Source organism: Arachis ipaensis, chromosome B1 (assembly GCF_059453495.1).
Source record: "Arachis ipaensis isolate K30076 ecotype BB chromosome B1, ASM5945349v1, whole genome shotgun sequence".
Lineage (NCBI taxonomy): Eukaryota > Viridiplantae > Streptophyta > Magnoliopsida > Fabales > Fabaceae > Arachis > Arachis ipaensis.
In genome coordinates this window covers 41,378,905-41,393,823 of record NC_142436.1, presented here as the reverse complement: position 1 = coordinate 41,393,823, position 14,919 = coordinate 41,378,905, and the positions used below count along the sequence as shown (strand labels likewise).

Below are 14,919 nucleotides of genomic sequence, written 5' to 3'. Positions count from 1 at the left end.
TCACGGGCTCGGCCTTCCGAACAACAACAGCAGATCGGAGGAGGGCACGATACACCGACTTAGCCTGGAACGAAACATCACAATCATCAAAGAACGGCTCTGTGCCAGGAATCAAGTGCTAATCTATGAACCCCGAAGCATCAAAACATCGATCCATCACATTGGGCACAGCACCCTCCTCCTCAAAAGTCTCGCTGCTAGGTACCTCAGGCCTCTTTCTCTTCCGAGAAGCCTCGGCGGCCGTGACCACGATGACTTCAGGCGAGTTCACGGGACCAGGCAAAGCCCGAGTGTCGGCCCTCACCCCCGACGAAACCACCTCCTGAGAAACAGCCTGAGAATCCACAGCGGGATTAGAGACAGGGGTAGCAGGAGACGACGATCCCTCCTCCCGACCCATCGCTGCCTTCAGCCGTGCCAGAGAAGTCAAACCGCCAGCCATCTCAACTGAAAGAAACCAAAGAAAAATCAAGTTACAAAATCGGGAGAACAAGCATGAAAACCAAGAAAGAGACAGCCACACACCAATATACGTCCGACAAGCCTCAGGATCCCCCATGACGTCTCGAGGATTTAAGGGGCGCTCGCCAAACAAATTCCACAAGACACTAGCAATGTCCTTATCCTCAGGAGACAAACCATCATAAGTAACCTTAGTCAAAACCGACGGCCCGGCACCGAAATTCCAATAGGTCAGAAACCGGCGCTTGCCCTCTAGCGTCAGCCAAAATAGATGATGCCCCTGGACAGGGCGCACTTTAAAATATTCTCTCTTGAAACCATGAAAAGAATCCTCAAACAAACCAAAAATACGGCGATGAGGTTGAGCCTGGAACGACATATACCCTTTCTTATGCTTCCCCTCCTTAGTCGGAAGAGTGCATAAGAAAAGAAAGAGAAACACAGGAACAGAGGCCGGAAGATCGAGATACTGACACACCAGCTCAAAAGACCGGACGGCGGCCCAGCTATTCAGATGGAGCTGAGACGGCACCACGGAACACCGACTCAACAAGTCCTAAACAAACGACGAAAAAGGAAATCGCACGCCAAGCCGAGCGAACATCGACTCATAAATCCACATCCAGTCCGGCATAGTGGGCGAATCGAGATTCAAATAGCAAACACGCTCATCGGCATCCGGGAGGGCAAGCTCGTATTGCCGCTCCGTGTCGCCGCCGCCACAAATCACCCCCTGATCATGGAGCCTCTGAAGATCGGCCTCCGTCATCCGCGATGGAACGCCCCACACATCGCTAGTCACCCAAGTGTAGCGAGTGGGGACGCCCCTAGAAGGGGCTATCGGAGTACCCACACCCTCACTCCTCCGCCGGTGCATACCTAAAACAGGGAGGAGCACCACCATCATCCTACTAACCCTATGCAGAAGCAAGGAAGACAAAAACCTACTACCCACTATCGAATCAACACGGCGGTGCTCAGCCCCTTCAAACACGAAAACCACCACCCAAAAAACACGGATGCAGCATGAAAGGAAAAATGGATGGCAAATACAGAACAACAGATATACCACAAAAACAAAAACAAGAAAGAGCGAAGCATGCCAACCTGGTAATGCAGAAAAAGAGCCTGAAAAAAGCTTGAGAAGCAGAAGCAGCAGCTCGAAGAAACACCAAAGAGCACCATAGAGAGAAGGAGAAATTTTTTAGAAGAGAGAACGAAAAGAAAATGAAATGAACGAGGGAAGTGAAGTGGAAAGCCAAAACGGTTTCAAAAGGGAGCAGAAAGACGCAAATAGCCCTGAGCGATAAAATGACGCACAGGGGCAATTCCGGAAAAACACCCAAAAACGTCCCCTCACAATAAATGCCCCCTTGGAAAAAGAAACCAATAAAGTATGCCTCGAAAAATGCAACAGGCACATTGGATACAGAAGAGTCGCGTAAAACAGCCAAGCGAAACTTCGCCACGACCTTAAAAATTGGGCCGACACGCCGACCTCCCCCCAAGAGAATCAAATCGACCTAACTCGCGGTCGAAGTTACATCTTCCAGCAACAAACCAACCTGGCTCACGGTCGAAACCACATCTCCCAGCGACAGACCGACCTCACTCGCTCTCCCGCTGTGGGAGCAATTGTTACGGATCCGGCCCACGGATCCTGGACCCGAGATCGAACCCGAACCCGGCTTCCCGGGTCCGCCCCATCTTGCTCTTCTAGAAAGCCCAAAACTGGCCCTCTAGAACTCCCAATCGACTTTCGAATTCGAACGTCTTCCTTATCTTAGCCAAACAAGATAAGATAAGATAGCCACCATCACCTATAAATAGAGGACCTAAGTCCCTCCAGGTATTCATTCATTCCTCACACCTTATACCTCTTAGATCCATTCTGACTTGAGCGTCGGAGTGTCTTTGCAGGTACCTCCCCCCCGTCGCTCCAGTCAAATAATCTGGCATCCACCTCGACCCGTAAGTTTCTGATCCATCTCTCAACCCGTACCGGAGACCTCCAGTACAATTATAAACTATAATAATAAAAGATAAATAAATTTATAAAATTAAACAAAAATAATAGTAATAATGTGCATAAAATACAAAAGTACATTACAATATATAAATATAAATATAATACTAATTTAATTGCAGAAGTATTAAGATTTGATCTACTCTCAAAATATGGATGGTACCCATCATTATCTTTATGTATTTCATTAGGTAATACTCCAGAGGAGGGTGTCCATGAATATTTTCTAGTAGCTACAACACCTTTGAACACAATGCAATTAATTTATGGGCATATAAAAGTCCTTTATGCCTCCATTTTTCATATTCTGAATTTTTTCTGCATATATAAAATTTATTAAGACAATGCAGACACCATTAATTAAAACCTTGAATTATTTTCTTATATTACATACCAATATCTTTTTCAGATCTGCTACATATACAAGTTTTTTTGGCTTACAAGTGATACAAGTTGGGCTAAGCCTAAAAAAAAGCACGCTCACCCATACGAGCGTGTTAACATGCGCATTACTCAACGGTTTCCATAGCGCGCTCAAGGGTCACTGATAAACCCATATTTTATGATATATTATGTGCCTAATTTAAGTGATTTATTTAATCCTTCACTCACTTATTCATATTAATTGCATGGTTTTACTTTCCCTTCCTTATTATGTGATGTATGTGAAAAACATGTTTCCTATGCTTTAAAAGTAATAATTTTAATTACCCTTTATTACCATTCGATGCCGTGATTCGTGTGTTGAGTAGTTTCAGATCTTCTAAGGCATGAATGACTTAAAGGATGAAAAGAAAACATACAAAATTGGAAGGAAAGCATAAAACAGAGTTTTTGAAGAAACAGGCAGCGACGCGATCGCATGGACGACGCGACCGCGTGCCAGCGGAAAATGGTAGTGACGCGACCGCGCGCCTTGAGCGAAACGCATATGATGCGGACACATGACTGACGCGACCGCGTGACGCACGCAGCCGCGTGATAGAGGCTACGCACTAGAAATTACAGAAAACGCTCCCAGCGATTTCTGAAGCCCTTTTTGGCCCAAATCTAAGTCCAGAAGGCACAGACCAGAGGTTATGAAGTGGGAGAATGAATCCATTCAAAGAGAGTCTCCAATTAGTTAGTATTCATGATTTAGATGTATTTTTGAGGGAGAGGTTCTCTCTCCTCTCTCTTTTAGGATTTAGATTTAGGATTTTATTCGCTTTCAGGATTATCTCTTCCTATCAGGTTCAACATTCCTTTTTATTTATCTTTTCAATTTAATTTATGAATTCTTCTATATTACAAATTACTCTTTTGAATTAATGTTAATTGAGGTATTTCAGTTTACAATTGTTTCTTTTATTTATATCACTGTTACTTTCCATCTGAAGACATTTTTATTCCGGTAGATTTACTTTTCCCTTTTGGTCTTGGTTAAGAAATCAGTAACTCAGGAGTTATCAAACTCAAACATGATTGATAATTGTTATCTTTGCTAATTGAATTGAACTTCAATAATCCCAATCTTTCCTTAGGGATTAACTAGGATTTGAGGATCTAACTAATTAGTCACTTGACTTTTCTTCACTTTAAGTAAAGACTAATTCAGTGGAATTAAGATTCAACTTTCATCATCATTGATAAGGGTAACTAGGATAGGACTTCTAATTTCTCATACCTTGCCAAAAGTTTATTTTACAGTTATTTATTTACTTTACAGTCTTTCACTTATTTTAATTACAATTTAAATTACTTGTTCCTCATCTTCACAACCCCAATTTACAATCTTCATAACCAATAATAAGAACATACTTCCCTACAGTTCCTTGAGAAGACGACCCAAGGTTTGAATACTTCGGTTATCAATTTATTTAGGGATTTGTTACTTGTGACAACCAAAATGTTTGTACGAAGGGATTTCTGTTGGTTTAGAAATTATATCTACAACGCGACTATTCTTATAAATTCTTTACTAGCAAAAATCCTAACATCAAAAAATGGCGCCGTTGCCGGGGAACTGCAATTGTGTGCCTTATTATGATTATTGTAAATATTTTTCTTTTACTTGTTTATTTGTCTTTATTTTCCTTTTTTACTTCCATTAGCTACTATGAATTCCCACCCCTCTCGCTTCGAGTTTGGTTCTAGTATTGTTGAAAGGAGTGAAAGTTATAACAGGAACATGCATCAAGGTCAGAGCAATCAAAGATGGATGGAGCCAAGAGGATCTGATCAACCCTTTAGGCAACAACACCCTCCAAGATATCATGGACAAAGACCATTCCACAATGCATACCAAGCAAATAGACATGGTGGACAACCTTGTAGTTACCAACAAGTCCCACCCTGTGCTTATAGGCCATCCTCTCAACATAACTTCGAACCACCACACTCACAAGCTTCTTTTCACTATTCGCCACCATACGATCCTCATTTACCCTGATTCCAATGCAATTACTCCCAAACACCACCACTTCCCAATGTACCGCGTCCAAATCCAGCACCCCGAGAATCAGAGGTTCGCCTCAAGGAAACAGTAGATCAACTTCAAATAACCATTCATCAACTGGAGCAAGCAATAAGTCAATTATCTTCTAGACGTTCGAATATTCAAGGACCTCCTATAACTCCGTGTGGACAATCTAATGATGAGTGTAGCATGAGGGAGATACTAGAAACTCCAGTGGACAGAACAGAGCATGATTTCGTACTGGAACAAGTAGAGGAAGCTGTCATTACAAAAGAAGAAGAGTTGGTTGAAGACCTAGGAGACGCTGAGCCTCCATGGGAATCCAGAGTTGTGGAGAATTCTGTCTAGGACGTTACAATTAAAGCTAAGGAGGATAGTACACAGCCCCCAAGGCAAGTCTTTGATGAAGAACTGGACAGAATAATCCAAGAAGCAAGTTTCCTTGATGATGATGATCTCAAGTCAAGTTCTCCCAGTAGTGAACTTGCATCAACAAGTGAATTCTCTGAGATCGAAGAATCTTCCCCAAGTGAATACGAAGACGATGCGGAGGTAGATTTCTCTCAACCTCCCGTTTAAGACTTAAGTGACGAGGAAGACATAGAAGGCTTTGATCAGGACATGGATGCAATTGAAGAAGTCTACAAGGAAGTGAAGAAATTCACAAAAGAGCACAAGGGAGTAGAACTCACAGAACCACTGGAAACACCTATCCCAAGGCCATTACCACCTAATATAAGCTTCAAGTGGGTACAATCCTTAACCTTTAGCTTTATTTTTCCACTTGAATATGGTTTGCTTGAAACAGATAGCCAGCTTAGAGCTCTCTGCGGCTTTAAGAGTAAGAGGAAAATGGCTCGTGCTCAGAGCTGGTGCACAAGGTTCAATAAGGTTCCACGCTTCAACTTGAAGTGTGCGGATTGGCATCATGATCTATCGAATGGATCTCGGAAAACGTTTGGTCACCTTGGTAAAAATATACTTTCTAAACCGCCCGGATGGAAAAATATAGATCAAGACGAAGGCAGATTTAAAAGCAAGGTTTGGGATCCTGGAATCTATTCTGACATTCGTCACCCCGGGAGCCTGAGAATATGTTTGAAGCTGCTCAGAAGCTTTACATGCCTAGTTTGGGACCCCGGAGGCTATTGGCATTCCAAGCATTGGTGGAGATTTCTGGACGAATTTAAGCGCAAGCCGCCATAACAGGAAGCTCATCCAATGTCCAACTTAAGGACTTTAACTAAAAGTGTTAGGTGGGAGACAACCCACCATGGTATAGTCGTTTCTTTTTCAGTTTTATTTCGTGTTATTTATTTTTATTTTTATTTCCTTTTTCAATTGAACTTGAATATTATTTATTCGCATTGCATACTGCATACTTGCATACCTGCATAAAAAAAAGGGTGCGCGACACGACTGCATCACTCATGCGATCGCGTCACTTACGAAAAACACTACCCACGCGTCCGCGTCATTCACACGGCTGCGTGATCTGGAGATCGGCGTAAATCCCCAACGTCCAGAGAGTTAGGCTGGAATCGTGCAGCCATTGTGCGTTTCACATAAAACGACCCACGCGATCGCGTCCCTGACACGATCGCGTCGCATGGATTGCACCACCACCCCAGAGGAGATAGAGAGTTGCGCTGAAACGACGCTGGAATTGTGCGTTTAGCACAATCTCCAGCGACGCAGTCGCATGCCTCACGCGACCGCGTCATTCATAATTTACTCATTCCATCCGATCGCATCACCCACGCGATCGCGTCGACCCTCATTTCACCCGGGCCACGCGACCGCGTCCCCTACGCGATCGCGTGGATTCAAATTAATAACCCCTAGCCACACGAAACCCTACCCATTCGCACCTTCCCCCCCCAGCCCCCTCTCCTTCCTCTCTTCTCTCCACAACCACCACCCACAACTTCCAACCACCACCCAGCCACCCTACGCCGCTGCCGCACCGCCAACCACCCCCCAGACCTTACCGTACCACCACCCCTCCCCCATTCTCCCCCTCTTTCTTCTTCTTTCTTCCTCTTCCTCCCTCCACCGCCACTGCCCCCCTCCGCGACCACCATCCACTACCGCCGCTCCGTCCCAGCCGTGCCACCCATCCGCCACCCACGCCCCCTTCCCTTCCTTCCCCTTCCCCCCATTCCCTACCCGAAACCCTACCTCCGAACAGCCGCCACCGCTGCCGTGCCACCCTCAACCGCCACGTCTGCCGCCACCACCGCCGCATCTGCCGCCACCACCGCCATCCCCCAGTCACCTCTCTGCCCCACTTTCTTTCCTTCGCCTTCCAGGTTCCGCTTATCGTCACCCTTCTTTCCATTCATCGTTAATTTTCTATTTTTCTGTTTATGTTCATCATTAGGCTAGTTAGATATGCATGTTGTAGTGGATTCTAGGTTGTTAAGTAGCCTAGGATGTGGTTAGTAGATTTAGGCCTGATTAATTTCGCTGTTCTTGCTACCTGTTTTATTCAATTCGCAATTCTGCTGCTGCTGTGATGTTGTTACTGTTCATATGCTGTAATTTCTTGTTTCATGCTGCTCTTTACACTACTTTACATGTTTTTATTCCTTATATGTAATTGCAGCTATATTTTCATTCATATGAACTATTCTAATGGCTATTTATTTTCCGGAAAAATCCAATTTTAGCCGGAATGCTGCCCAAATTTCTGTAAACTGTTTTGATTTTCATTCATGTTTTGGTTTTGGCATTTTTAACTCTGCTTTCCCCTGCTTTTACCAAACCAATTCATGAATGCCAGGGCAAGCTTTCTTATTCTTTTTTATTTCCTGGTTCTTAATCTGCATTTTTTATGTTTAGATTCTAATTTTTGCTATTTCTATATCTATTTGAATCATCATCAACCTAATTTCCTTGTTCGGATATGAGTTACCTATAGCTTCTAATTGTGAATGCTTGTTACTTGGAATATGATCATTATGCCACTTACTTTAACCCACTTTTTACTAACTCACTAATTTTAACATCCTAAACTCTTTTTCAATTCTAACCAAACCTAACTTTCAAAACATCTCTTCTGGTTTTTCACTTTCTTTTAACATTCTAACCAATGCATGGTGATATTTTTCTAATTAACTTGAATGGAAGTACATTTTGGATTGTGACATTTTTCTTCTCAGTATTCTAACTCTTATACAATCCTTAATGCAAATTTACTTAACTCAATTTCCTCTTCTATTGCTCCTTTGCCACTTTGTGTTTCTTTTGATTATTTGCCTATTTGTTTTCCTGTTTTTTTATATCCTGGTTTTCTATTTTTCAGGATGTTAGACACCTAGAGAAAAGGAAAAGGAAAGGCTACCACTGGCAAACGAAAAAGAGAAGAATCCTCTATGTCCATCCTAGACCTCATGCATGATGACTCCTGGCGGGAGAAACACTTTACCCCACAGAAGAAGGCTGACCAACTACTCCCTACTACTGATCCCATTAAATTTGCAAACCGATATTGCGAGCTGAAGTATCTGGTGTTTGCAAACTCCAGGAACCTGTACCTGGAGAAGACTCTGAAGATCCCAGAAGAACTCCAGCAATATACCTCTGATCAGATCAAACAAAGAGGCTGGTTCTTCCTGGAGAGAAACCTGACTGAGGTCAATACATCTTGGGTAAGGGAATTCTACTGCAATTACTTCAAAACTTCCATAGATGCAGTGAACCTTAGAGGGAAGCAGATTCTGGTCACTGAAGAGGCCATAGAGGATGTTCTGAAGCTTCTGCCTAAATCTGATCAGCTGGATGGTTATCAAAAAGTTGAGGAGGATATGCGCTTCATGAAGTTTGATTGGGATGCAGTCAAGGCCAGGATAGTAGGGGTGTTCAAAATCGATCCGGACCGAACTAAACCGCAGAACCGAACCAAAGAAACCAAAAACCAAATTAACCAAAAACCGAACAAACCGAAAAAAATAATGTTTTGCTGTTTTTTTGCAGTTCGGTTCGGTTTTCGGTTCTTGCCACTAAAACCCTAACTAAACAAAACCGAACCGGTTCTTTCCAAAACCCTAAAAATTAAAAAACTACCTAGCCGGCTGTGCAGTCCCTCCCCAAAATCCCCAAATTCCTAACCCCCAAATCCCAGATCGGAGCTAGCCGCCTGAGCCACCAGCCCACCACATCTCGCCCTCTGGGTAGCACACCCACTTACCCAGACCCAGCCACGGAGCCAGTCTGAGCTACCCAGTCACCCACTGAACCAAAAGCCACAGGGGACCCCTAGCAGACAGCACCAATCTCGCCACCTCCGACCTCGCCAGTCGCCACCTCCGACCTCGCCGCCTCCACCTAGCAGCGTTTCTAGGTTCTGTAGGGTCATCCACGATCAAGACAGCACCGATCTCGCCACCTTCGACCTTGCCAGTCGCCACCTCCGACCTCGCCAGTCGCCACCTCTGACCTCGCCGCCTCCACCTAGCAATGTTTCTGGGTTCTGTAGGGTCACCCACGATCAAGACACTGAGACTGTGAGACAGCCCCTCCTAGTGTCCCACCCAGCCACCGATTCAAGTGCATATGGAGCCCGAGCCATCTATTCAGGTAAACTTTACTAATGTTTTATTGGTTATTGATTTGAACTTCAGTTGCTGCTTGCTGGTTTCTGTCCCCCAAATGTTTTGCTTGCTGATTTACTGGTTTAGGGTTTTGTTCAGTTTATTGCTTGTTTATTGATTTAAACTTCAGTTGCTGGTTACTATCCATGATTTAATTTTCAGATTATTAGGTTTTGTTCAGTTTATTGATTTAAACTTCTCACCGGGATCTCATCGGAAAATTCCTAGCGAAAAAAAAAAAACACTTCCCACCACCATTGCTATTGCTGTTTCAAGCAGAATTTGCTAACAAACACTACGTTTCGTGTTTCCTTTCTCTCTAATTGAGTTCAACACAATGCCATTGAAAACTCTTGAGAGTTAGTCTCAATCTCCAATCCTCCATGCTTATGCAGTTGCATTGCTCCTTCACTGCAACTAATGAAAGCTACATTGCCAACATAGCTTAGTGTTTCACGAGCACTGAAAATTTCATCTAGTGTTTTTATGGTTCCAAGGTGTTACCTGCATATGTGAATTTTATGAAATGATAGGAGGTCAAAGATTTTTTTTAATTAGCATTTATTTTTTCTATGTTGTAAGATCCAAACTTTCCTCAGTATTGGTTTTGGTGTTTATTCTGGGAATTTATTGTGCATCACTAAGTCCAAGGAGATTATCAGGTTTTGTTCAGTATTACTTGTTTAGTCTTGTTTTGTTTATTGCTGGTTATTGCTTGTTTATTGCTTGTTTATTGATAGCTTATTGCTTGTTTATTGCTTGTTTATTGGTTTTTTATTGCTGGTTTTGTTTATTGCTTGTTTATTGATAGCTTATTGCTTGTTTATTGGTTTTTTATTACTGGCTTTGTTTATTGCTTGTTTAGATTATTAGGTTTTGTTCAGCTTTATTTATTGCTGGTTTATGTACTTGATTTATTGTTTTGTTTATTGCTGGTTTATTGATAGCTTATTGCTTGTTTATTGGTTTTTTACTGCTGGTTTTGTTTATTGTTTTGTTTAATGCTGGTTTCTGTCCTTGATTTATTGTATTTGTTTATGTAGTTTAACGTCAGTTCAAGTGAGAATTTGGGCGACACTGAATTGCCTCTCGTTCCTATTCTGAATGAATCAACAAGCATCAGATCTCCGACTGCATTGCCTCCTGTGCCAGCTCCTCATCGAAACACAAGGAAGCTTGCTAGTAGAGGCCGAGGGAAAAGGCGGGCTGTTGAAGAAGCTCCCGTTGATGACTCTGCTGAAACTGAGACCGATGAAGGTAAGAGAAAACCTTGTAGACCTAGGTCTTGGACATGGGATCACTTTACTAAAGATGAAACTAGTAATCCACAGTATCCTAGAGCTAAATGTAATTGGTGTGGGGCTAGTTATGCATGTGATACACATAAAAATGGCACTAGTAACATGAAAAATCACTTGTTGTCGCAATGAAAAAAATTTCCGAAGAAGGCATTAGATCCTACCCAAAAGATTCTTTGTTTTCAAGATGTGGTAAAAGATGATAGGAAAGGGATAGGTAGTTCACTTTCTACCGTGTCATTTGATGTTGATCGTTGTAGACAAGCGCTTGCTAGAATGATTATTGTGGATGAATTGCCTTTTCGCATGTTGAGGGGGAGGGTTTTCGTTATTATACGAGTTGTTTGCAACCCAAGTTTCCAATTCCTGGAAGGCTCATAGTTGCTAGGGATTGTTGGAAGCTTTATTTGAATGAAAAAGTTAAGTTGAAGTCTGTTTTCTCTCAACCAAATCAAAATGTTTGTTTGACAACTGATTGTTGGTCATCTATGCAAAACTTGAACTATCTTTGCCTTACTGCTCATTATATTGATGCTAATTGGAAATTGCAAAAAAGAATCATGAATTTTTGTGTTATCAAGAATCACAAGGGGAAACAATTGGTAGGAAGATTGAGAGATGTTTGTTGAGCTGGGGGATATTCCGGGTTTTTTCTATCACTGTTGATAATGCTAGTTCAAATGATGTTGCACTTTCTTACTTGAAAAATAGAATGGAGGATTGGAACTCACATCCATTAAGGGGAGAGTTTTTACATGTTAGATGTTGTGCTCATATTTTAAATCTTGTTGTGAATGATGGGTTGAGAGAAATGCATGAGTCAATTTTAAAGATTAGAAATGCAGTTCGGCATGTGCGTGCATCACCTAGTCGTACTGAGAGATTTAAAAGTATGATTAAGAAAGCTAGAATTCTGGAAAAAGGCACTGTCCATTTAGATGTTCCTACTAGGTGGAACTCTGCCTTTTTAATACTTGAAAGTGCTTTGAAGTTTCAAAAGGCATTTAAACGTTTGGGGGAGAGAGATTCTGAGTATGCTATGATAGCTGGTGGGATTCCTAGATCTGAGGATTGGGAGAATGCAAGGCATTTTGTGAAGTTTTTAAAAATATTTTACGAGGTTACTAACAAAGTTTCTGGTTCAACGTTTGTGACATCTTCTCAACACTTTAATGACTTTTGTAAAATATTGTCTACACTTAAGCATTGGATGGGAAGCTTGGATACGGTACTTTCAAGCATGGCTGAGAAAATGAAGTCCAAGTATGATAAGTATTGGGGAAATATAAAGAACACAAACATGATGATTTTCATTGCAGTTGTTCTTGATCCTAGGTATAAGCTTCAATTGCTTAAGTGGAGTTTTGAAAAGTTGTATGAAAAAGAAGATGCTGAATTCTTAACTTCAAAGGTGAAGGAGACGCTTTTCAGGGTGTTTGATAGCTACAGGCTGTTTGGTGGTAACTATCAAAGGTCTACTCGACAAGATCCTCCTGAAATTAGCACACAAGAGCTTGAGGCACATGAAACTTCTTTTGCTATGGAATTTGAGAAGAAAATGCAATTCAATGAGAGTGCTAACAAGAATGAGGTGGAGTTATATCTTATGGAGGCATTAGAGAAGAGTGGCGTGCAATTCGACATTCTAAATTGGTGAAAAGTGAATTCCACTAAATTTTCAATCCTTGGGCAGATTGCAAGAGACGTCTTAGCCATGCCAGTTTCCACAGTTGCTTCAGAATCGGCATTTAGTACTGGAGGAAGGGTGTTGAATAATTATAGGAGTTCTCTAACACCGATGACAGCTGAAGCGTTAATTTGTACCCAAAATTGGCTCCGAAACTCTCCAAAACTTGTCCTCAAGGAACTCATCGAGGAATTGGAGAAGTTGGAATTAGGTATGGTTAAGTTTCTACTTATAATTTTCTTTATTTTAATCTAGTTTTTATTAATATATATTAATTGTTATGATTGTTTCTTGTTTTATATATTTTGTAGAAGTTGCACCCACTCGTGATCCCAATGAAGAAGATTCTGGTGTTGAGTCTGATTAAAGTACATCTTGTTAAGTTGTTATGGTAGGAATTGTTTTCCTTATATTATTATTATTATTATTATAATTACTATTGTTGTTGTTGTTCTTATTATGTAACTATTTTTTTTTAATTTCAGGTTAGTTTGCATTATGAAGTTTAGCTATTTTGTTGGAGAAGACACCATAACTTTGCTAATGACAATTTATTTTTATTTTCAGTTGTGTTTACTGTTGAACTATTAAACTTCTTTAATTGTCGTATTTGAATTCTGTTGTCGTTATATTTCATTAGATGAAGACTTTGTTAGCTATTGTGTACTTTGGTTTGTCGATTTCAATGTTATGACTTTGCATAATAGTATGGTAGAATTTTTTTTTTGAATGAAAAAACCGAACAAACCGAACCAAACCAAACCGATTTTAATTGGTTTGGTTTGGTTCGGATGACCTTGAAAAAAAAACCGAACCAAACCAAACCGCAGCTTAATTAAACGATCGGATCGGATGGCTTTTCCTTCAAAAACCGAACCAAACTGCACCGCGAACACCCCTACAGGATAGCCCTTGACGCGACTGTCCCATGGGTCATGGGTCAGAACACCACCATGCCTAAGGGAATCAAGCGGGAATACTTGAACGATGAGGCTCGGCTATGGCATCAGATCCTAAGCAACTTTATTATGCCGAGTACTCACGAGACGGAGCTACCTGCCGCTATGATCACCCTCCTATGGTGTGTGATGGAGGGTAAGGACCTGTACCTGCCACGCTTTATCCGGTACTATATGGCCAGGCTCCACGTCCGAGGCACTCTCCCCTTTCCTTATCTGATTACACAGCTAGGCCGTCAAGCTGACGTGCTTTGGGAGGATGCTGATGAGAAGCCACCTGTTGCAGAATGCAAGAAGATTATCCCTCACAGCAGGAATTTTCTGCCTTTGGGCTACAGACCTCCATTCCTCACTCCTACTAATGAGACAGCCACACCATCTGCCGGCCCCTCTTCCTCCACAGCTACCCCTGCTACCACCACTGCACCTCCACCTGCCTCAGAGCCGGTTTATCACCTAGTGCATCGCCTGTTTCGACAGCTAGACCAGAGCGCCGTAACCGGCGCCGATATGAGAGAGCTGAGCGTCGCAGCAAGCGACGCTATGAGCACCTGAAGCTGATGATACGATCTGCTGATATCCCCTCCGAGCCTGACACACCATCAGAGCCATCTGAGGAGGAGGCGGATGATCACGAGGCAGATACCCACCCCCAGAGAGAGGCTGAGCAGGCAGGCACAGAGTAGGCTACATCACAGCAAGAGGCCCCGCATCAGATTCAGGCTGCAGACCCGGAGGTTTCTATTCAGTCAGCACCTCCTCTGCAGTAGGCAGTTCCTCAGACCACCACCACAGAGACTCCAGCTACCCACCCTTCCAGTGATGACACCCCTTCACACACTGCTTGAGTGAGCATCAGGGACGATGCTTCATTTTAAGTGTGGGGAGGTCGCCATCTCTGGCGTATTTTTTTGGTGAACCACTACAGACTCTTTTTACTTTATTTTGCTACTTTTTATATATTTTTCTCTTTTATTTTTATTTTTATTTTCTCAGTACTTATACATTGCTATTTTCATGTATTTTGACTCTATTTCTGCATGTTGCACCTTAGTTCATATTTTAGCTATTTAGTTTAGTTGCAATTCTAACTTATTAGTTATAGAAATTGTGGATTGATTAGTATAGTTTACCCTTTTTTTAGCATAAGATAACTTAGTTTAATCTGAAAATATAAAAAGGAAGTAAACTAGAAACTTGGACATAATAGAAACAATTCACACACCTTGTATATATAGCATTATATGTTAGTTAGTTAACAACATTTCATCAAGGAGAAACACTAGAACTTTAAATCCACCTTAAGTTTTACATTGAGAATAATGGGAACTTTTAATTTTACTTGCATGACATACATAACTGATATATGATTTCTGAGTTAGAGAATATACAGCCTGTGGGTTTTGAGCTTAATTGTATGGTTACATTCAAACC

At 41.9% G+C, this 14,919-nt stretch overlaps 1 pseudogene; it reads left to right on the top strand.

The window, feature by feature from the left end:
* The first annotated feature begins 9,503 nt into the window (after positions 1-9,503).
* On the top strand, positions 9,504-12,893 carry LOC148576326 (zinc finger BED domain-containing protein RICESLEEPER 2-like; annotated as a pseudogene).
* The last annotated feature ends 2,026 nt before the right edge of the window (positions 12,894-14,919 follow it).